General features: G+C 44.1%; 1 long non-coding RNA gene across 2 annotated transcripts in view; it reads left to right on the forward strand.

The window, feature by feature from the left end:
* Positions 1-1,126: 1,126 nt before the first annotated feature.
* The window catches only part of LOC137636035 (uncharacterized), a 36,394-nt gene continuing 15,493 nt past the window's right edge, over positions 1,127-22,027 (forward strand). The window contains exons 1-2 of one of the 2 annotated variants that reach the window (XR_011042898.1): positions 1,127-2,191; positions 9,996-10,411. This is a non-coding gene — a long non-coding RNA (uncharacterized lncRNA). The remainder of the gene's footprint in view (positions 2,192-9,995; positions 10,412-22,027) is intronic. The other variant, XR_011042897.1, reaches the window with a different exon arrangement.

Genomic DNA, 22,027 nt, shown 5'->3' on the forward strand with positions numbered 1-22,027 from the left:
CCAGACCTGCATAAAATTACTCATTGGGAGAACTGTAAAATGCACCCCTGATTGGCCTATCCAAAGGTGTGAATCTCGTCTGACTGCTATGTAGCCCGCAATATAAATAAAACATAATGCCCCCTCTGGGCTCATAATAATGATGCACCTTCTTATACTTTACTTACAAATAGATCAAGATAATATTCCTAAGATTATTGTAGTATAACAGTTCCGGTAGCTGAGACTTCCCTCGTGAATCTGTTTATTTCCCTGTTTACCTTTTGTACCCGTAGGTGGCACACATGCCGCTTGCCCGCCAGAATTGACCTGTCCTAACTCATTATTCCACACACAGGAACATGGAAACTTTTTTTCCATTGGTCCCATGGTGACTGCACTACAAGTGGATTAAACACCTTATGCTCCTTGATGGATAATCAGCAGAGGGTTTGAAGGCGAAGGTTATATGGGATTAGTCTGGGATGAATGTTTAAAAATGACTGGCTCTTTCTTTTCTTCATCTTTCCCTCTCTTGGGGCATCAGCACCCAGGATCCTCTGCAAAGCTGACCTCAACTATCTGCAGGTAAACATTTTCCCTAGTGTAACCTCTTATTGTTTCAATACTTGTTGCGTCCCCATACTCTAACGATGGGGTATTAGGTAATGTCTTGGTGACCTCTGAAGATCCCAAGGGCTCGGAAGAACTCTTAGCAAGACAGTCTCATTGCTAGTATCACGAGCACACAGCTTTTGTAGGCCGCGGACCATGCGTAGTACGGTTTTAGTGAGGTGTAGGGTTTCCGCCAATTATGTGCAGAACACATAAAGGGGAAAACCCCCGGGTAAAAGCCAAAAAGCCAGTTGGCACCAACTTCCACCTTTCTCAAGGGTAAGTCATCCCATATAGATAGCTTTGGTTTGTTATTTAGTGACGGAACAAATGACAAATTTGGAAGTAATTTGTGTTTTTCCTAGTGACACAAACCTTTAGCTATTTATATAAATTGGCCCGCCAGTACCTGTCTCTCTTGAAGTCCTACTTCCTAGCAAATTAGGTTAATAGCTCAGGTGTGTTAGTGAGCAGGGTGGCTACTACTAGCACCCCCCCCCCCCCTTGCTAATTAGCGGATGGGTGCTTAACCCTCGTTAAAAGTCTCCTCACTTGGTTAAGTCTGTTAGGTTTGCAGATATCTATGGTTATCTACGGATACGTCCCTGATTATACACGATATCTTAGGATAGTCGTTCCGGGGGTTGGAACCCCGTGATACCTGACGGTAACTCTCTTGTAATATCACTCGCAGAAATATTATACAGTAGGAAGCTGCCGGAAGAACCTTCCATCAGGACGACATGGCTATCTCACCCTGAAATAGATTTTTCTTACTTCAAAATCCGCTTTCTTTCAGCTTCGCATAAAGTAATATCCATGTGTAAATAGCTAAATCTTTGCGTCGTTATAAAAAATACAAATTACTTTCAAATTTGACATGTTATGCCGATTTGTGACCTTGCGACAAGCTCTGCAACAAGCAGTTATGATGAAAAGTTACAAAAAGCAATTCCAATCATGAAATTAAAAAATACAGTACATACTCATTTCTGATAATGGTATAATGGTATTATACATAGCATAATGAGAAAATATAAGTATAGGAGTGTGATAAACAAAAACATAAGCTATGTTTTGACAACTGTGTTTGCATCTCAAAGCTGTTCAGTACCTTACAGGTTGAAGCAGGTAGCTCTATCCCGACTGAAGCTATGTCGGTTTTGTTAAGAATAGTCACTAAGGTCGTACAAATATTTTGTAAGTGGATAACAGCGTGATAGCCTAATGATTATTTTATAACATAATGGAATTATTTATATAATTTATGTACTATGTAACTTTTGAATGAAGTCTTGGTGCCTAGCAATGAATTTCTCTGAAGTTGGATCAAATTTTAGCATTTTTCAAGTGACACTATTAGGGAAAGGGCTTTTTTTATGATGATTTATTTTAATTGAGCAATATTCCAGGTAAGGTTGCTGTCACCCCTAGATGAAAGTGGCTTTTAATCATGACGCCGATGCGATGGAAATAGCCAGTTCTTTTCTGGCTGCCCCAGCGGACTCTCGCGACTCTCACCGACCCTTTCTTTAAAGTTCCCTTAGGAACTCATAAAACATCGCATCTGTTTGTACTGGATGGAAATCCTTTAAAAGTAAGTTGCTTTTAGTTTTTGATTATCTGGAAAGTGGTTTTTTCTTTTCACAAATGGTAATGTGCTATTGACTAGTAAAACAAGTAACCTTATAGGTTACTTTGAGGTACTGTACTGTATAGGCTATTGTGTTGAGGGTAGAATTAAATCATCTTTGTTCCGATGCTAAATGCAAACCCTCTCGTTCTTTATTAGGGATATACTTCCAGCGAAACTGGATGACTCGCCATAAGACGTTTAGTGAGGGGTAACTCCCCCGCTGCTACTTAGCGGTGGGTAGGGGAGGTAGCCGGCTACCCCTCTCACACACACACATACAGACACACCAGTGTTGTCTCATCACTTTTTATTGAAGACAGGACTTAGAGGGGGATAGGTGATGGCAGGCCAAGTTTATATAAAGAGTTTAAGGTTTGTGTTAAGAAAAGTACAAATTATTTTAAAATTTCTCATCTTTATTATTGTTAAAGAATTTTCTATAGGTGTCATAGGTGGCAAGATTTTTATTTGCATTAATTAATAAATATTTTCTTTGGTAATTCATGCTTCTTAAAATGTTTATACATAATCCAGAGTGTGTTGGCTTTTCTAAAATGTTAGATGAAGTAGAATTTTTAAAAATAACATTTGTATAATCAAAATCAAAACAAGAAAGAAAGAATACTTGTTTGGCACATTGCAAAAGACTGTCGTCTTTTCTTATGAATAGGTCAAAGTGAGCCCAAAAAAAGTAGTTTGTTTTGGATTATGATTAATTCAACCACTAGATTTGTCTAACATTGTGAATACTTTCAGATTTCAAAATAATGAATCTGCATCTCCTGTCAAACCTACTGGTATGCCATCTATACTTGGAGCCTTGTCGTTTTTCAGACTAGATATTGCTGGTGTTACCTCGACTAAAGTTGGGGTTCTGTCCAGTGTCACAACTGGTTGTTGAGGTCTGTTATTAATGGCATTTTCATCTTTTACAGGATCTCTATTCAATAATTCCTGGAAGTGTTCCCAACCAATTAAGGATCTCTATTTCACCCTTGAGGTTTCTAGTGCAATCTTTATTTCTGAATGGATCTAGTTCTTGTGAGATGGCACCATATACTCATCTTGCAGTGCTGAAAAAGCCAGCATTTTATTTGCATTTCTTCAAACTGCTTATCTACCACTCATTTTCAATTCTTCTTGCGGATCTTTGAACATCATCTTTCAGTTGTTTATTCTTTTGTCTTTTAGTTTGTGAGGAGAGATTATTCAGATGATCAATCAGTGCCTTTCTTTTTAAATCTGTTAGCTTTGTTTGCCTCTTAATTTTCATCAAACCAGTCCTCATGTTTGTGATCTTTCATCCCAATTGTTTCTGAGCAGCTGTCCCACACTCTTGTTTTGAGTTTCTTCCCAGTGTCCTCTAATATCTGGGTATATTCATCTGGTAGATTATTGTTTAGGTCATTCTGATATAATTGTTTTGCAAAGGAGTCATATAGACGTTCAGTCTTAAATCTGGTTCTCTTCTGCATCCGTCCGTTCCTGACAGTCTTTTCAAGACTTATTTTTATCTGTCTGCTAAAGAAGGTGATGAATGCAAGAGTTGATGGGAGAAGTACGAGAGGAAGGCCAAGGTTTTGGTGGATGGATGGAGTGAAGAAAGCTCTGGGTGATAGGAGGATAGATGTGAGAGAGACAAGAGTGTGTGCTAGAAATAGGAATGAATGGCGGGTGATTGTGACGCAGTTTTGGTAGGCCCTGCTGCTTCCTCCGGTTGCCTTGGATGACCGCGGAGGTAGCAGCAGTAGGGGATTCAGCTTATGAAACTTCATCTATGGTAGATAACGGGGTAGGGTGGGCTGTTGCACCCTAGCAGTACCAGCCGAACTCGGTTGAGTCACTTGTCAGTCTGGGAGGAACGTAGAGAAGAAAGGTCCCCATTTTTTTTCATTTGTTTCATGTCGGCTACCCCTAAAATTGGGGGAAGTGCCTTGGTATATGGATAGGACTTTTATCACTTAGTAGACAAGAGGATGGCAGTCCAGCAGCCTATGAAAGGGGCAGCTCTTGTGATCATTACATCTTTACAGTCACAGGTTCTTTCAGTGATATAACCTAGTAAATGCCTTGGATGTTTTCAGGTAATCTTATATTTGTTCCTTTGCCTGAATATAGTATTTGCAATGCATAGGTTGAATTCTTAACACTTGGATAGGAAAAGGGTTCCATTTATATTGATCTTACCCACTCCATGTCTACCGATTGTATTTCGCCATAAATGAGTCTGTTAATTCCGGTGTTAAAGTCACCAAGAAGGAACGCTTTCTCATGGTTAGGGAATAATATAAGTATTCTATCAAGGTCAGCAGAGAAAGATTTGCAATGTCTTCAGCATCAAGAGTCGGAGCATAAGCACTGATCATTGTGGCATATGCTTTTAAGATTCCCCTGATGAAGCCAGTTATACATGTTGAACATAAGACACTTTTTTTCAAAAGCACTAAATATATTAATGTTAATTCTTATGATTCTTTGTAACTAATTGCATAATAAATATTGAAAAATCAACAAAGGTTCCGTACAGCTAGAATAATATAATTGAGAATCAAACATTCTTTATACAAATTGAAATATTAAAAAGTAATTCACCAATCTGTTGCTAAGCAATAAAGTAAATGAAAAGAGATATAAATATTTCCTATGCATTATCTATAAAATCATCTTCACTGTACCGTTTCAGGGGTAAATTTGATATTATTACAAAGCTCCTCATTCCCTTCCCATACACGCACATCTGCATGTGGTAAATCATTTGCTAAGCATTTGCAAGGGGGATTGCAGACTAAGGATATTATTAGGAGAATGAAGCACAGACAACTTGGCAGTGTGTGTCCATTAGTTATGTCCCATCCATGACCAAGGGGCGATGGGAGTGTTCGTTTTGGCTCTAACCTTAGTCCATATCATGACCTGATAATTTATTTTCCTAAGTACAGGTACAACAGCCCTTTATGTGCAGTAGCCTTTCCCAGGGTATTTGTTTCTTTGAAAACATATACTGTATCATTGAAGTTCTTACTAGTTTATCTATACTTGACCATTTTTTTTTTGTAGATTTGACAAAAAATTTCAAGTTCCTCTTGAAACTCCATCAGAGATTTCTTCACTTGTTCCGAGTGTCCAATGGTTCTTTAGTTTCCATATATTAAATGCCTTCCAGTAAGAGTAAAGCAGTTGCCTGGGTTCTCTGCACAAGCTGACCTTAAGCCACTGCAGGTAAACCATGCTCCCTTGTGTACCTAGTATTGTGTAAATACCGTTGCGTCCCCATACCCTGTGAGGTGATATTTGGAAAGTCTCGGGTACAAAAGCTTTTCCTACATAGACTCGGAATAACTTTTACTTTGACAGTCACACTGCTTATCTCAATACACAGCTTGCGTGGGCCCGTACCTTATGTAGCAAGGTTTAGCAAGGTGTAGGGACTCCTTATTTTTATACCAAACTACTCAAGATAAGGAGCCCCCGGGTAAAGCCAAAAAGCCAGATATGCAGGGACGTCCATCCTCCTAATGGGGAATCACCCCTAATAAGTAGCGTACGGAACAAATGACAAATTTGTAGATAATTTGTATTTTTACTAACGATACAAACCTTATCTATTTAACCAAACTTGCCTACTAGCCCTATCCCCCTTGAAGTCCTACCTCCAAGCAAAATGAGTTCAGTCACAGGTGTGTGAGTGGGAGGGTAGCAAGCAAACTAGCAGGATGAGTAGTTAACCCTCGCTCAATTTTAAGGGCTGGGCCTTTCAGCTTCACCGAAAGGTCGCTGTACCTCATGGGTCCCGGCCTCTGTTTCAACCAGGAGGAAATTTTTTTTAATACGTCTCGTGTCGGCATTACCATCACCATGTCCGATTTTCTTATTTCATCAGTGGTGTTTGCCAACCTGAAGTTTGACTCGGCACGCTGAAACCAGTCCCATCGACATCTGTGTAACCGTTTGTGTGAATATCGCGCCATGCCCTTTGGTTCTGAGGGGCGAGGTACTGTCGACCTCTGAATCTGTCATCTGACCTCACACTCCGAAACTCAGTAGTGAGCTGTATTTAGTCCGCTAACGGAGTAGGAATTCCAAGCAGCTGAGTAGTAGCTAATTACCGTGGCAAAACTGCTTTTGGAAACGCCAGAATGCAAAATGATTTGTGCCGTAACGAGTCCGTTAGTGGCGTTGGGGTATGTGGAGTTGCGAGCTCAAACGATTTCTTTTAAAATCGCCTTTGTGAGTTCGTTAAGGGAAAATCCATAGCAAAACAGGATGTCTGGCCACCTGCGCAGGTCATCCGCAGGAGTCTACCAGGCGAAGTGGCGAGTTTTCTGTGGTTGGTGTCGTGGAAGGGGTATCTCTCCACTCGATGCCACTATTCCAGCAATAGCAGAGTTCCTCGTGTATTTGCGGGAGAAAATGCGCCTTTCAGTCTCGGCAGTGAAAGGCTATCGCTCAGCCTTAAGTCTTGCCTTCAGGCTCAAAGGAGTGGACATTTCTTCCTCGCGGGAACTTTCTTTACTCATACGAAGTTATGAACTTACCAGCCTTCAGCCAGAAGTGAGACCACCTCCATGGAACGTGGTTCGAGTTCTCAGGTCTCTAAAGAGACCTCCCTACGAACCATTACGCCAGGCTTCAGATTGCCACCTTACTTGGAAGACGGTGTTCCTGCAAGCTTTGGCTTTGGCCAAGCGAGTCAACGAATTACATGGTCTCTCATACGACGTCGCCCATTCAAGGGGATGGGGGGAGGTAACGTTCAGATTCGTCCCTGAGTTTGTTGCCAAGACTCAGAATCCGGGAGTGCCGGACCCTCGGTTCGACTCTTTCCAGGTTTCGAGTCTCCGTTCTGTAACAGATGACCCAGACCATCTCTACTTTGCCCAGTAAGGAGTCTGAGGTTGTATCTTAAAAGAACAGCTGCAGTTCGTCCCCAGGTGCAAGCCTTGTTCGTGAGCACTGGGAAAACGAAGAGAAGGGTCACCAGGAATACCATCTCAGCCTGGATTCGCAAGGTAATACACCTAGCCTTGAATCCTGACCCTTCTCCGTCACGTCGCCCTAGAGCCCATGATGTCAGGGGCATAGCCACGTCCCTGGCCTTCAAGAAAAATTATTCACTGATGCAGGTCCTGCCAGCTGGGGTGTGGAAGCGTCAGACCACCTTCACAGCCCACTACCTGCAAGACGTGACACACAGGAGGCTCGATACGTTTTCTATCGGCCCTGTGGTGGCTGCACAACAGCTGGTCTAACCTCAGGCTCCTTAATGGACAAGTAGCAGAAGGTTGAGGGCATTGTTACCCGGTTTTAGTCTGCGTAAATGAAAAGGTATGTCTGGCCATTATTCTTTTCGTCATCCACTCTTCCCTTGGAGAAAGCTGCATTCTGGGTTCTCTGCACAGCTGACCTCAAACCACTGCAGGTAAACCATGCTTCCTTGTGTTCCTAGTATTAAGTGTAATACTGTCATGTCCCCATACCCTGACGAGGTATTGGGAGAGTCCTAGCCTAGATTTCCATCTGAAAAACTCAAGGTCAACTTCCTAGGATGAGTCACTTCTTCATCTTCGCACACAGCTTACGTAGGTGGCAGCAGTTTCACAGCATGCTAGCGAGGAGCAGGGACTCCTTATTTTCTGAGTACGTAAACACTCGAATATGGAGTCCCCGGGCAAGGCCAAAGCCAGTATGGCAGGGACTTACCGCCCTTCCTAAGGGTTGAGTCACCCTATGTAAATAGGGTGGTTTGTATTTCAGTTACGGAACAAATGAAAAATTTGTAGATAATTTGTATTCTTCCTAACTATAGAAACCTTAGCTATTTACACATATGTGCCCGCCAGTCCTGTCCCCCAGGATAAGTCCTACCTCTAAGCAAAGTGAAGTACTCACTAGTGTGTGTGAGGGGGGAGGGGGGGGGGTTGCAAGCTACCCCTCCCTAGCCCCCCACTAGCTAGCGGTGGGGTAGTAAACCCTCTTTGAATATCTTATGGCTCGTCATTCAGCTACGCCGAAGTAATTACCCTATGTAAGTAGCTAAGGTTTGTATAGTTAGGAAAAATAAAATTATCTACGAATTTGTCATATATATTTGAGGATGTACAGTATATCATGTCCATCAGTCGTTGGTTAAAATTTATTTATTCCAGCGCAACATATAAACCTTTCGGTCTTTATGTAGGGGTATTTATTTTGGCGAAGTGAAACTAGCCGTTGAATGCAAGGTGTAACTACCCTCTGCTGGTCACTTTTTATTTCGGCTCTGTAAAGACGTAATCTTTATCCCGCCAAAGCCTTTTAACTTTATGATTAAAAGCAACCGGCATAAAGCCTTATAAAAAGTCCTTTTTCTTTCAGTCTTGTACGATTTTTGATGATCAATCTATTCTGAAGAAGTGTTTAAATTCTTTCATTCTACCTTGTTTTGAGTATTGTTCTCCTTTCTGGTCTTCAGATGCTGACTCTCATCTTCATTTGTTGGACAGAAACTTACGGTCTATTAAATTTCTTATTCCTGATCTTGATATTAATCTTTGGCACCTTCGTTCTCTTGTCGTCAGCACTTGGAGGGACGAGAGGATGATCACCAAAACATCATCTCTGTTGGATTCACTGAGTCATCAACTACGCTGTGAATCCAGATCCTCATCCAACATGTCGACCCATGATGTCAGCAGATTACTCTGTGACGCAGGTTGTACAAGCAAGGGTGTAAATGCTCCAGGTGACTTTCACAACCTTTCTCCTGCAAGACGTGACCCACAGGAACTCGATACGATCTCTATTGGTCCTTTGGTGGCTGCACAACAGCTGGTTGTATACCTCAAGCTCCTTAATGGACAAGTAGCAGAAGGTTGAGGGCACTGTTACCCGGATTTAGTCTACGTGAATGAAAAGATTTAACTGGCTCTTATTCTTTTCTTCATCATCCCCTCTCGTGGGGAAAGTAGCATCCTGGGTTCTCTGCATAAGCTGACCTCAAACCACTGCAGTTAAACCATGCTCCCTTGTGTACCTAGTATTAAGCTAATACTGTTGCGTCCGCATACCCTGGCGACGTGGTATTGGGAAATTCTTGGTTACATCAGTTTTTTCCTACAATTGACTCTGAATAACTTTACCTAGATAGTCGAACTTCTGCATGTCTCAACACACAGCTTGCGTAGGCCGCGGACCTTGCATAACAAGGTTTTAGCGAGGGCAGGGCCCTCCTTATTTTTGAGTACTAACATACTCAGATAAGGAGCCCTCGGGTAGAGCCAAAAGCCAGATTGGCAGGGACGTCCACCCTTCCTAATGGGTGAGTCACCCTTAATATAGAGCTTGGTTTGTATTCCAGTTACGGAACAAATGACATATTCGTAGATAATATGTATTTTTCCTAACTCTACAAACCTTAGCTATTTATACAAGCTTGCCCGCCAGGTCTATCCCCCTTGAAGTCCTACCTCCAAGGAAAGTGGGCTAAATCACAGGTGTGTGAACGGGATTGGTAGCAAGCTACCCCCCTACCCCCCCGCTAACTAGCGGTGTGGGTAGTTAACCCTCGCTAAATTTTAATGGCTCGTCATTTCAGCTCCGCTGAAAGTATAACCCCTAATAAATAGCTAAGGTTTGTATTGTTAGGAAAAATACAAATCATCTACGAATTTATCATATTTATAGGGCCTCATTGATATGTATCTGAGGGTACAGTATTAAGAAAATAATTTAGATACAGTATAGTAGCTATTATATTATTTGTACTTAATGAAATATTCTTTTGCAGATAATGGTGTACGTCGTTGCTTTGAAAGGAAAAACGCCCGTGCGTCCAGGCAGGACACTTTTCAACATCACGGGACAGAAAGGGTATCGATGCGTTCTTCCCCCTTCTGGCCAGTAAGGAGGCTATCAGATAAGTTTAGGGCATTGCAAGATCGAGCGATGATCTTCATAGCTCTGCTTCGGCAACATGCAGAATGATTCCCAGATCTCGTACAACTGCTCACAGAGGCCCCGAGGGAGCTCCCTCCACTTCCCGACCACCCGTGAAGATTTTCCATCGAGTGATACTATCGCTACGACCTCGCATCTGGAGATCATCCAGCAGCTTCTTGCAAAGAGAGGCTTTTCAAAGCCAGATGCGAAGCACACGGCAGGATAGCTCCATGAGTCATCTGCTTCAGTGTATCACGCGAAGTGGTAAGTTGTTTTGTTTGTGGTGGTTGTCGTGGACGGAGTATCTATCCACACAGTTCCTCTAGACCAACAGCCATCTGCTTTGCTCTCATCTAGAACAGACTGACGCCTCTAGGGAGAAAAATAACAAATCAGTTCAGTTCTAGGGGAACTTCCTGTCCATCAATTAGTGAGTCTTATGTCTTCTCAGTCCCGAGTCAAACTTCAAAAGTCGAGTCTAACGAGAGGAACACTATCTGGAAGGGGTTATTAAAAAAAAGTGCCTGAACTTGAACCAGTTGAAAAAAAAACATGTTTCAGGATGGTATATGATAGGGTTCAAATGTAATTTTTGCGGAGAAGTTTTATTTTCCTGTGCAAGAGACTTTTGGATCAAAGAAAATGGGGTGATTTCAAATGTATTTATATTTATTCTTATAGGGCATTAAGTATATATCTCTGTGGGTATTGTAGGGAGAAAAGAATTTATATACAGTATAGTAGCTATTACATTACTTGTCCTTAATGAAATATTCTTTGTTCCAACACGGAGTACTTACCTCAAACTACTTTCTTAGGAGGATCTGGGATCTCCTCATTATCCGACCAAGAATTTTGCGTAGTTCCCCCCCTCTCTCCGTTACCTTGTTGGGGCGCTCTAGGGCGGAAGGATACTCGCCCCGGGGCGACCCGGGTCAGCACGCGAGGCAGCACTGCTAGGTCTGAGTCATCAGTAAGTGTTTGGTCGCAGCGTAGATATCATCTCGCCCCTCTCACTTATCCCGTCCGATCCACCTTATGTACCACGTGTTACTTTGTGTTCCTCATCCCTTGTGCACCACGTGTTCCCTTTGTGTTCTTTACCCTTTCCCTTGTGTTCTTGTGTTGCTTTTGTGTCCGCGTTTCCTTATTATGGAATCCCAGCGTCCTCCCGGGCCCCAAGCTGGTAAGTCTTGCGGGGCCTGGTTTTCCAGGCCGGATGTCAACCCGCACACGCTGTGCGCCTCGTGTCGAGGAAATAAGTGCTCCCCTTCCTCCACGTGCCCGGAGTGCGAGTCCTGGCCAGAGCTTCAGTGGACCCTGTTTGCCACTAAGAAGAAAAAGGCGCCCAAATGATCTCCCAAGAAGGCGGGTCTCATCTCGCCGTTGACGTCGCCCTCAGCACCTTCGGAGAGAGAGGTTCTCCTTCACCTTGCCCTACCCAGAGTAGGGGACGAGGTAAGTCCATTGCGGGGAAACAGCCTATTGCCGGTCCCCATGAGTCTGATATCGGGGATTCTGTTAATGTGGGGCCTACGCAGACGGGTGGGAGGTCTGCTAGTGTGGCGGAAGTATGTGTTGTGGACGAAGTCCTGGTGCCCGCAGGACCCATCTCAAGTGAAGGCCCGGTGTGGGGGAAGCCCGAAACAGCTCCTAACCCCCCCCCCCCCCCAGTGGCAGTGTTTTTCAGGTTCAGCGGGTTCCGGGGGCGGTCGGGACAAAGAAAGGAGGACCACGTGTTCTTCAGGACCCCCATGCGGCAGGAAGAGGAGTTCGAGGGCTGGTTTGCCTCTCGAGCTGCTATTCGCACGCCCCCGGCGCCCTCAGCAACGCTTCCTCCAGACTTTATGGAGCCCTTGACCTCAATATCCAGACCGAGGGCCCCTAGAAGGCTTGTGGTAGAGACAGAAGATTCCGACAGCTCCTCCTCCTCGTCTTCCTCCTTGGACAGCTCCTCGACCTCCAACTTTTCGTCGGAGGAGGACTCCAGCGACCGGGACACCAGGAAGAAGAGGAAGAGGTCCAGAAGAAGGAGGGCTAGCTCCCACGCAAGCCCAGCGAGGAAGAAGGCGAAGTCCTCGAGGAGAAGGAGTAAGAAGAAGAGTTCCCCGAGGGGGAGGTTTGTAAGAGTGGCTTTTCACCCTCGCGGGTCGAGTAGGACGGCTGCCGCCCCAGTGCCTGCCTCGGTGGCTGCTGGAGCCGCTTCCGCGACCTTGCCCAGTGTCTCTTAGGTTCCGCCCGCCTGTCGGGTTCAGTCATTGGCACACTTTTCCTTGCCTGGCAAATCATCGGCTCCATCCGCTCCCAGCAGCTCAGCCCCCAGCCGCACCAGCTCCGTCCAAGTTACGGAACCTGCCGCTATCGCGACCTTCAAGCAGCTCCATTCGGTTCTCCCCTGGAGGGGGTAGACCCATGACGGCTACCCCCACCCCGGCGGCTCCAGCCGTGACGGAGACAGCCACTCCACCAACCCGTCAAGAGGGAAGGGATACCTCCGCGCCCACGGATCCCTCCGTCTTCGAAGATGCTTCCGACACGGAGGTGCAAGTAGTGGAGGAGTTGCTAGACACCGGCGAGTGCTCCCCGGACGAGGAGCCTTTCGTACAGAAAAATTCTGCCCCTCATTCGCCACCACCATAGGCTGGACGAACCACAGCCGTCTTCGGAACAAGCTTGGCTGTTATGTCTGGGCAGGATGGTTGACAATCCTGTACAACAGAAGCCATCCCTGACCTTAACGCCTGACGTTGCCCTGGGGATGGAGCACGTTGATCAGTTTGTGTCGGGCCCTAAGAACTCCCTGAGAGCCCAGGGTTCCTTCAAGCTCCTACCGGGACTGAGGACCCAAAAGAAATTTTATGTGCCAGACGGGCGGCACTCAGGGCCCCGCACAATGGAAGAAGCCGTCGCTACTCTGAACCAGGGCGACACAGATGAGCGGAGACTTAATGCACCAGTGGTTTTCTCTCAAGCAGAGGCCGCCATGATGGAGGACACTGTCAGGACATAGTCAACGTGACCTCATGGCTGGACTGGTGGGTGTGCACCCTAGCAGGGTTTCAACTGGCGCACGACCTATTGGTCCCAGAGAACCAGGCCCTCTTACAATAACTGATCCGTTCGAGGGGGGGGAACGGCGATGAAGTTTCTCACCTTCCAGTCCCTTACCCAGATGGCAAACTTGGCTCTGAGGAGGAGGGACACAGTGCTGAACAGACTCCCCCGTAGACTCCCTGAGCGGGAAGCTAAATTCCTGAGGAATGCCCCTTCAGGCGGTGGCGGAGACGCTAGAAAGAGTGGGAAAATTGAAGTTCATCCGAGCCCAGGCAGCCGGCAACAAGGCGGCCCTCACACAGGAGATCATCAGCGGATGGGGCCTACCCGCCTATGCCTCCGGCTAGGCAGGAGGCCTCCTCCCCTCCTTGCATCAATCCCCACGGCCCTCCCGCAGGAGCGGTGCCCCAGCCCAGGCCTTCTTTAGACCTAAATATTCCGGCTCAAGGAGAGGCCGTTCTAACCGTCTCCCCAGAAGGAGATAGGGAGAGGGGCCCCCCACACCTTCCCACGCCTCAGGTCGGGGGATGCCTCAAACATTATTGGCAAGCATGGTGAGACAACGGTGCGGATCCCTGGACGGTGACAGTCCTCAGGGAGAGATACATAATTCTCTTCCTGTCAGAACCGCCCCCTCTGATCCCCGAACATCGAGCAGAATGGCTGGCACCCAAGGACACCGAGAAGAGAGCAGCCCTGTAAGGGGAAGTGGCAGCCATGTTGAGCAAGGGAGCTCTACAGCCCGTTCAGGGACTATCCCCAGGATTCTACAGCAGGCTTTTGCAGATGATGGTGTTCGTTGTCGCTTTGAAAGGAAAAATACCTTTAGAATTTCTTATTCTATTCCATCTACCCAACGGGTTCTCCAACAAGAGAGATGGATGTTTTGAGAAGACACATCTGATGGGAGAAAATAGGTTCTTGCGTGGTTCTAACATTTTGAAGACAAGTATCACAGATAGGGATCATTGGTGTTAAATTTTACCATACGACTGATTTTTTCTATAGTTCTGGATCTTCAGTACCAGATCCCCAGGCGTTTTGACAGGACGCTTTTCAAAGTCACGGGACAGAATAGACGTCTTTGCGTTCCTTCCCTTCTGCCTAGTAAGGAGGCTATCGAACAAGTTAGGGCATCGCAAGATCAAGTGATGGTTCCCTGATCTTATGTACCTGCTCACAGAGGCCCCAAGTGAGCTCCCTCCTCTTCCCGAAATACTCGGACAACCACATGTAAAGTTTCCAACGAGCGATATAATCGCTTTGACCTCACATCCTGGGATTATCCAATAGCTGCTCGCAAAGAGAGACTTTTTGAAGCCAGTTGCGAAGCACATGCCAGGTTATCTCCAGTAGTGGTCTTCCACAATCTATCAGGCAAAGTAATGAGTTGTTTGTGTTGGGTGTCGTGGACAGAGTATCTCTACACACAGTGCCTTTAGACCATCAATAGCAGAGTAGAATTCTTATTAAATATCAGGTAGGAAAACTGTTTGGTGTCAGCGGTGAAAGTCCTTGAAGCTAGTCTTCAAGCTGAATGTAGGTAACATTCCCTTCTTGACCAAATTCTCTCTCCTCACACAGAATTTTGAGTGCGCCTGCCCTCACTCGGAAGTCTTTAAGCTGAACGGAATTAACATTTCCTTCTTGACGGAATTTTCTGTCATCATACGGAACTTTGCTGTGATAGGCTATCGCTCGGCCTTGACGATGGTCTTTAAGCTGAACGGAATTAACATTTCCTTCTTGATGGAATTTTCCGTCATCATACGGAACTTTGAGCGCACGTTCCCTCACTCGGAAGTCAAACCTCCGTGGAACGTTGTCAAAGTCTTACGTTCTCTGAAAACAGCCTTTTATGGGCCTCTTCGTCACGCCTCTGACTGAGACTTTACTCTGAAGACTGTCTTCCTTCTAGATTCTGTCCTCTGGCAGGAGAGTCGGCGAGCTGCATGTATGGGAGTAAAAATGACACAGCTTCATCCCTGAGTTTATAGCCACGACTCAAAATCCGGCTGTAGCGGATCCTAGATTCGGGCCCTTCTGGAATGAGAGTCCCCGGTGGGTAGCAAATGAGCCTAATCAATGATTACTCTGCCATGTGAGAGCACTGAGGAAATACGTAAAAAGAACGGCAAAAAACCCATCGTCAGATCAGCGGGTTCTTTGTAAGCACAGGAAGAACCAAAAGGAAGATCATGAGAAGTTTAGTTTCTTTCTGGATCAGACAGGTCATGGAAAAGGCCATTCCAAATGACCTCTCACTTCTGATCGATGTCCCTGTGCACACTATGTCAAGTATATGTACATCCCTGGCATTTGTAAGAATTTCAGTCACTTCTGATCGATGTCCCTGTGCACACGATGTCAAGTATATGTATATCCCTGGCATTTGTAAGAATTTCTGTGACACAGGTCTTGCTAGTTGGCGTGTGGGAAACGAGTAACATTCATCGTCCACTACCTGCAAGTTGTGAAGAGCGGAAGATATTTGTGTTGTGGTGGAACCAATGACAATTTTGGAAATCATTTTTATTTCTCCTTGGTATATAAACTTGGAGCGGTGCCGTTATAGTATGTGGCCTACCTTTCGAGTGTGGCCTACGGAATTTTGTCTCTGATATAGTATGTGGCCTACATACTGTTATTACGAATATTGATCATGTAAGTACACATGGATTTCAGTATTTAACTATGTAGTTAATGTTAATGTTGTGTAAGGGGGGGGGTCCGGGGGGGGGGGGCGCAGTCCCCCCGGGTAAGGACACGGCTTTTAGCATAGGTTAGGTGGGTTTTTTTAGTTAGCTTCTCCCGTCGTACTCGTAGGTAAGGACACAGCTTTTAGCATAGGTTAGGTGGGTTTTTTAAGTTAGCTTTCCCGTCGTACTCGTAGGTAAGGACACGGCTTTTAGCATAGGTTAGGTGGGTTTTTTAAGTTAGCTTCTCCCGTCGTACTCGTAGGCAAGGAAACTGTTCTTTTAAAATTGTATTGTTAGATATTAAACAATTGTGAAAAATTATTGATTTCATTACATATATATACAAACTCTTCCTAAGGTAGGACACATTCAAACCGGGTAGGCCACATACTATAACAGATCCAAAAAGGTAGGCCACATACTATAACGGCACCCCTGGAGCTCTGTACACATACTGGGTCTGCCATCATCTACCCTTGAGGAGTCCTGCCGCAACGGCAAAGCGACGGTCAGTCGCTAGTGCTGGTGTGAGCGGGGTGGCTAGACTACCCAACTACTCCCCCATCCGTTAACTAGCGTAGGGTAGTAACACCTTGCAAAAGTTTTAAACTCTAGTTTCAGTTCCTCCAAAATAAATACTCCTATGAAAAGAGCTGTAGGTTTTTATAGCTAGGAAAAATACAAATTTTGAAATTCATAATTTTTACAAGAAATTTGGACAATATGCATACAGTACAGTGAACCCTCGCTACTTCGCGGTTCGACAATCGCGGATTCACCACTTCGCGGGGTTTTTCCATAACCCATATATATATACATATCGCGGATTTTCCGGAAAATTCGAAAATACCGCGAAATCTGAAGACCCCCAAATACGATATTTTGTTACCTGTAATTCCATTAATACTGTAATTAGTAATATCTGCTCTTACTGATTGTTCATTGCATTACATATGATATATAATTCAGCACAGAAAGAAATAAAACACGAAAAGAGAATGTGATCATACGATAATTCAGTACGTAGTAAAATTAAATCGAACATGAAACGCAAATCAGATGCAGTCATACCATATTAGAATGGTGTGTACTGTAATGGATGTGCTTCTTTTCCATGAATCTTTTGTATGTATACGTACGTAGTACAGTACTGCATCCAATAATATTCTTTGTTGCAAAAATCACATTTCGAATAAGCGTACGAGAGAGAGAGAGAGAGAGAGAGAGAGAGAGAGAGAGAGAGAGAGAGAGAGGCGTAAAATAGCGTACGTAAATTTTTATTATTATTGTTATTATTATTATTATTGTTGTTGTTGTTAATGAAATTATTATTGTTATTATTATTATCATTATTATTATTATTATTATTACTGTACAGTATTATTATCATTATTTATTATTATTACGGTATTGTACTTAATCTACGTACGTTCAGTATGCGCGGGGCATCTTCTATGAGTAGGTAACCAACGCATCATAGTACTGTAAGACGGGTTGTGATTGGTTCAAGCGCTGATAGATGACGAATCAGAACTCAAGTTTTGTTATCTAGCCTGTGATTGGTGTTTTGCCCGCATCTTCTACCCGCAGCATCAAAGTTCTCGCGGGGCTGGATCGTTCACTCTCTGTTACCGCGTATCGCTGAGTAGACGTTCTTAAGTTTGTGAAGTTTAATCTGTGCTGTGTGCGACCTTTTTAAGTTGAACTTTTTGTTACAGTACTGTACGTAAATCCTACTGTAATGGCTCCCAAGCGTTCTGCTTCTCTTAAGGCTGGTAGTGAGCCTAAACGCCACCGAAGGATGATGACGATAGCTGAGAAGGTTACGCTTCTCGACATGTTAAAAGATGGTAGAAGTTACGCGGCCGCCGGCCGCCATTTTGGCATCAACGAATCCACCGTTCGCTATATCAAAAAGGACGAGGCGAACATTAGAAAGACGGCTGCAATCACCTTTAGCAGATCAGCGAAGCGAGTCGTTACAACGCGTAATAAAACGATCGTACGCATGGAAGGTGCTTTAGCTGTGTGGATTGCCGACTGCCGGAAGAAGAACATAGCGTTGGATACGAACACCATCCAAACAAAGGCTTTGAGTTTATATGAGAATTTTGCTGCAAAGGAACCTAAAGACGACGACGGCAACCATGCTGAAGATGATGATGATGATGATGATGCAGATGATCCTCAACCAGGGACATCCACTGATTCCCAGCCTCAGAAACGTTTTTCCGCAAGCAAAGGATGGTTCGCGAAGTTTCAGAAACGCTTCGCCCTGAAAAGCGTTTCCCTGCATGAGGAGTCTGCTTCCGCTGACACTGCCGCTGCTGAAACTTACGTGAACCAGACCTTCAAGAATATTATCGCCGAAGGTGGATACAAGCCGGAACAAGTCTTTAATATGGATGAGACTGGCTTGTTTTGGAAGAGAAGGCCGTCGTGAACTTTCCTGTTCAAAGAGGAAGCCAAAGCCTCTGGCTTTAAGGCATTCAAGGATCGCGTTACCCTCGTGATGTGTGGCAATGCTGCTGGATTTTTGTTAAAGCCGGGGCTTATTTATAAGTCGAAAAATCCTCGCGCTTTGAAAAATAAAAATAAGAATCTCCTTCCCGTGTACTGGATGCATAATCAAAAAGCATGGATTACGAAGATGCTGACCTCCAACTGGTTCCACCAGTGTTTTATCCCGCAAGTCAGTAAATATCTCTTAGAGAAGGGCTTGCCATTCAAGATCCTTCTCCTTATGGATAACGCTGGTGGACACGCAACTGACCTGTCGCATGAGGGCATTCAGGTTGAGTTCCTGCCACCCAACACCACGTCATTAATTCAACCGATAGACCAGGGGGTTATCAGGGCGTTCAAGGCCCTCTACACGAAGAATACCTTGGCGGACCTCATTGCGTGTGTGGATGCTGCCCAAGATGACGAGGATGAAGATTTTAACTTGAAGGCGTACTGGCGGCAGTACACCATAGCCACGTGCCTGCAGAATATTCAGAAGGCACTTCAAGAGATGAAACCTGCAACCGTGAATGCGAGCTGGAAGAAGTTGTGGCCCGATATTGTTTACGACGACAAGGGATTTACTCCGTCGGAAATCCAACACTGCAATACGGAAATCTGTGCAGTTGGCTGCCATAATTGGAGGTGACGGGTTTGGCGACATGACGACTGAAGACGTCGACGAGTTGTTGGACTGCCATTCCCAGCCCCTAACTGACGCAGACCTCGAAGACCTGACGAAATCGGCAAGTGAGGAAGAGAGTGATACCCAGGAAGAGACCCAAGAAAATGTCGAAGAAACGGGCTTAACATTAGAACGGCTTGCCAAGGCCTGCAACCACGCGAAGGAGTTGAAAGAAATGTTGCAAGAGTGGGACAAGGATATGGTTTGCTCGATGCAATTCTGCAACAAGGTTGATGACATAATGACTCCCTACAAAATGCTCTTGGATCGAAAAAAGAAGCAGCGGCAACAACTTCCGATCACAATGTTCTTCCAGCCTCGCAAAAAAGAGCCAGTTCCTCCTGCTAGTACGCCTTCGGAAGAAATTGAAGTTTCCCAGGAAGAAGTTGAAGAGGTGTCCCAGGAAAAGACACCTCCGTCTGAAGAGACGTAAAATACTATCATTGGCTGCACAGTAGAACACATCATCAGCTTCGTCATCATCATTTCTACTGTGCAGCAAATTCATCGCCATCACCATTCAAGTTTTTCTTCAACTTCTTTCGTGGTGAGTACAGTAACAATCTTTATTTTTTACTTTGATATTCTTACTGCCTGTTTTATAGTTTAGTAATGTACGTACTGTATGCATTAAGTTAAAGGGAAGGTTTTAAAAGTCTACATGTTGTAACCTATCATATTTTTTTTGTTTAAAATTTACATTTACGTACGTAAAACAATCTCTCTCTCTCTCTCTCTCTCTCTCTCTCTCTCTCTCTCTCTCTCTCTCTCTCTCTCTCTCTCTCTCTCGTAAATTGTTTTCCTGCTTTGCTACGTACAATACTGTATAATTTATATTTGTAAGGTAACATATTTTGTAAATGCTTTTACTGTAAATACTGTATGTACTGTACTGTATCATTATTTATCACTATCATCATGCGCGTTAAATGCCTTGTTTGTTCTGAGCGTGGTTGTTTACTGAGCGTACACGCCGTCGTTTCAGGCGGCGTCATAAAGAAAAAATTTCATTTGGAAGTCCTAAGAAAAATACGTAAACTAAAACATTGGTAATAAACAAATCAACATACAGTACAGTACTGTATAATCAATATAATCGATGCAAAAACTAACCTATACATATATGTGTACTGTACACTAAATGAGTTTGTTTCTAAATTATGATCAGAGATGAACGTAAACAAAACATTGGTTGCCATTTTTTATCGTGCTTTTTAGGTGTTTAGGAAACGCATGATATAAAATCCCTTTAATATTTGTGCCTGTTTTAGTTTAGGGTGCTGTAATACATGCATTAAGTGTTCTGTACATTAAAGGGTGGTTTGTTAACAGTACTACGTACAAGGGAAGGTTTTAAAAGTCCGAATATACATGTTAAATAAATAGGTAAATATGATGTCACTACTTCGCGGATTTTCACCGATCGCGCCCGCGTCTGGAACCTATCTACCGCGATAAACGAGGGTTCACTGGTTTAACAACCATAAAATTATGCTTTATTAGGCAAGGATGAGTCCTATTGTTTATTAACTTGCCCCTTCTATTTATTCCTTTTCTCCTTTGTCCTTGCTGTGGTTTGTTCCTACACGAGTACAGACTTTCAAACGTACTTGTCTCGTTCGCGAGGTAAAATGTTTAAAGAGTCCACAGATCTCTAGACACTGTGGAGGATTAATTTTATTTGCTTTGGTTTTGCCAAATCGCGCACGTGCGCGAGAGAGACAGAGAGAGAGAGAGAGAGAGAGCGGGTGCGAGTATGCATGTATTTGCGTGTGTGTGTCTGCGGTGCGCGCCACCGAACGAGGGGTATTTAGTGTAATGATTGTTTGTAGTGGGAAAGACTGTTGGTATAATTGAGGTTGTTTGTTTACATTTTTTAGCTAGGTTAGGGTGGTGATGAATGTCTTGCGCGAATGCAATTTTTATTTGACGGTAGCAGGAGTCGGTTGTGTCCTGAATGCTGGAATATTATTATTTTTTTCATCAACCAGCCGCCTTGGAAGTGATTTTTGTATTAGTGTAAGTACAGTGTTTTCATTTATCTTTGTTGGGCGCGATCGTGAATGATAAAAAGTTTATTATTTATCTTTGATTATAGTGCGATAGTTCAGTTATCTAGGAGTGTTTGTAAGTTTTTCTTTTTTTTATTTGCAGGATGTAATTCCTCCTTTGGACTCCTTTGGAGTTTTTGTTTGTCCATGGACTGTTGGTTGCCTTCCGCACATTTATAGATAGATTGATGACGACCCCGTACGTTTGATCATTTGTTGATTTAGATATACAGTGAACCCTCGCTACTTCGCGGTTCGACCATCGCGGATTCACCACTTCGCAGATTTTTTTCATAACCCATATATATATATACATATTGGTAATAACAAAATCAACATACTGTACTGAATAATCAATATAATCGATGCAAAAACTAACCTATACACAGATGTGTACAATAAATGCGTTTGTTTCTTCATTATGATCAGAGAAACGTAAACAAAACATTGGTTGCCATTTTTTATCGTGCTTTTTGGCGTGTTTAGGAAATGCATAATATAAAATCGCCTTTAATATTTGTGCCTGTTTTAGTTTAGGGTACTGTAGTAAATGCATTAAGTGTTCTGTACATTAAAGGGTAGTTTGTTAACAGTACTACGTACAAGGGAAGGTTTTAAAAGTCTGAATATACATGTTAAATAAATAGGTAAATATGGTGTCACTACTTCGCGGATTTTTACCTATCGCGGCCGGGTCTGGAACCTATCTGCCGCAATAAACGAGGGTTCACTGTAGACCGCTTTTGGATAACTCTTGATGACCAAGCTTAATATAAGTTCCGGATCATGATGATGACGACACTGGTTTGGCCTGGATATGGATATGATATTCTGAGAGTATAAAGTTAAGCGATTGCGCGGTGGAATTGGCCGTAGGGTAATACTC

Source organism: Palaemon carinicauda, unplaced genomic scaffold, assembly GCF_036898095.1.
Source record: "Palaemon carinicauda isolate YSFRI2023 unplaced genomic scaffold, ASM3689809v2 scaffold214, whole genome shotgun sequence".
NCBI lineage: Eukaryota > Metazoa > Arthropoda > Malacostraca > Decapoda > Palaemonidae > Palaemon > Palaemon carinicauda.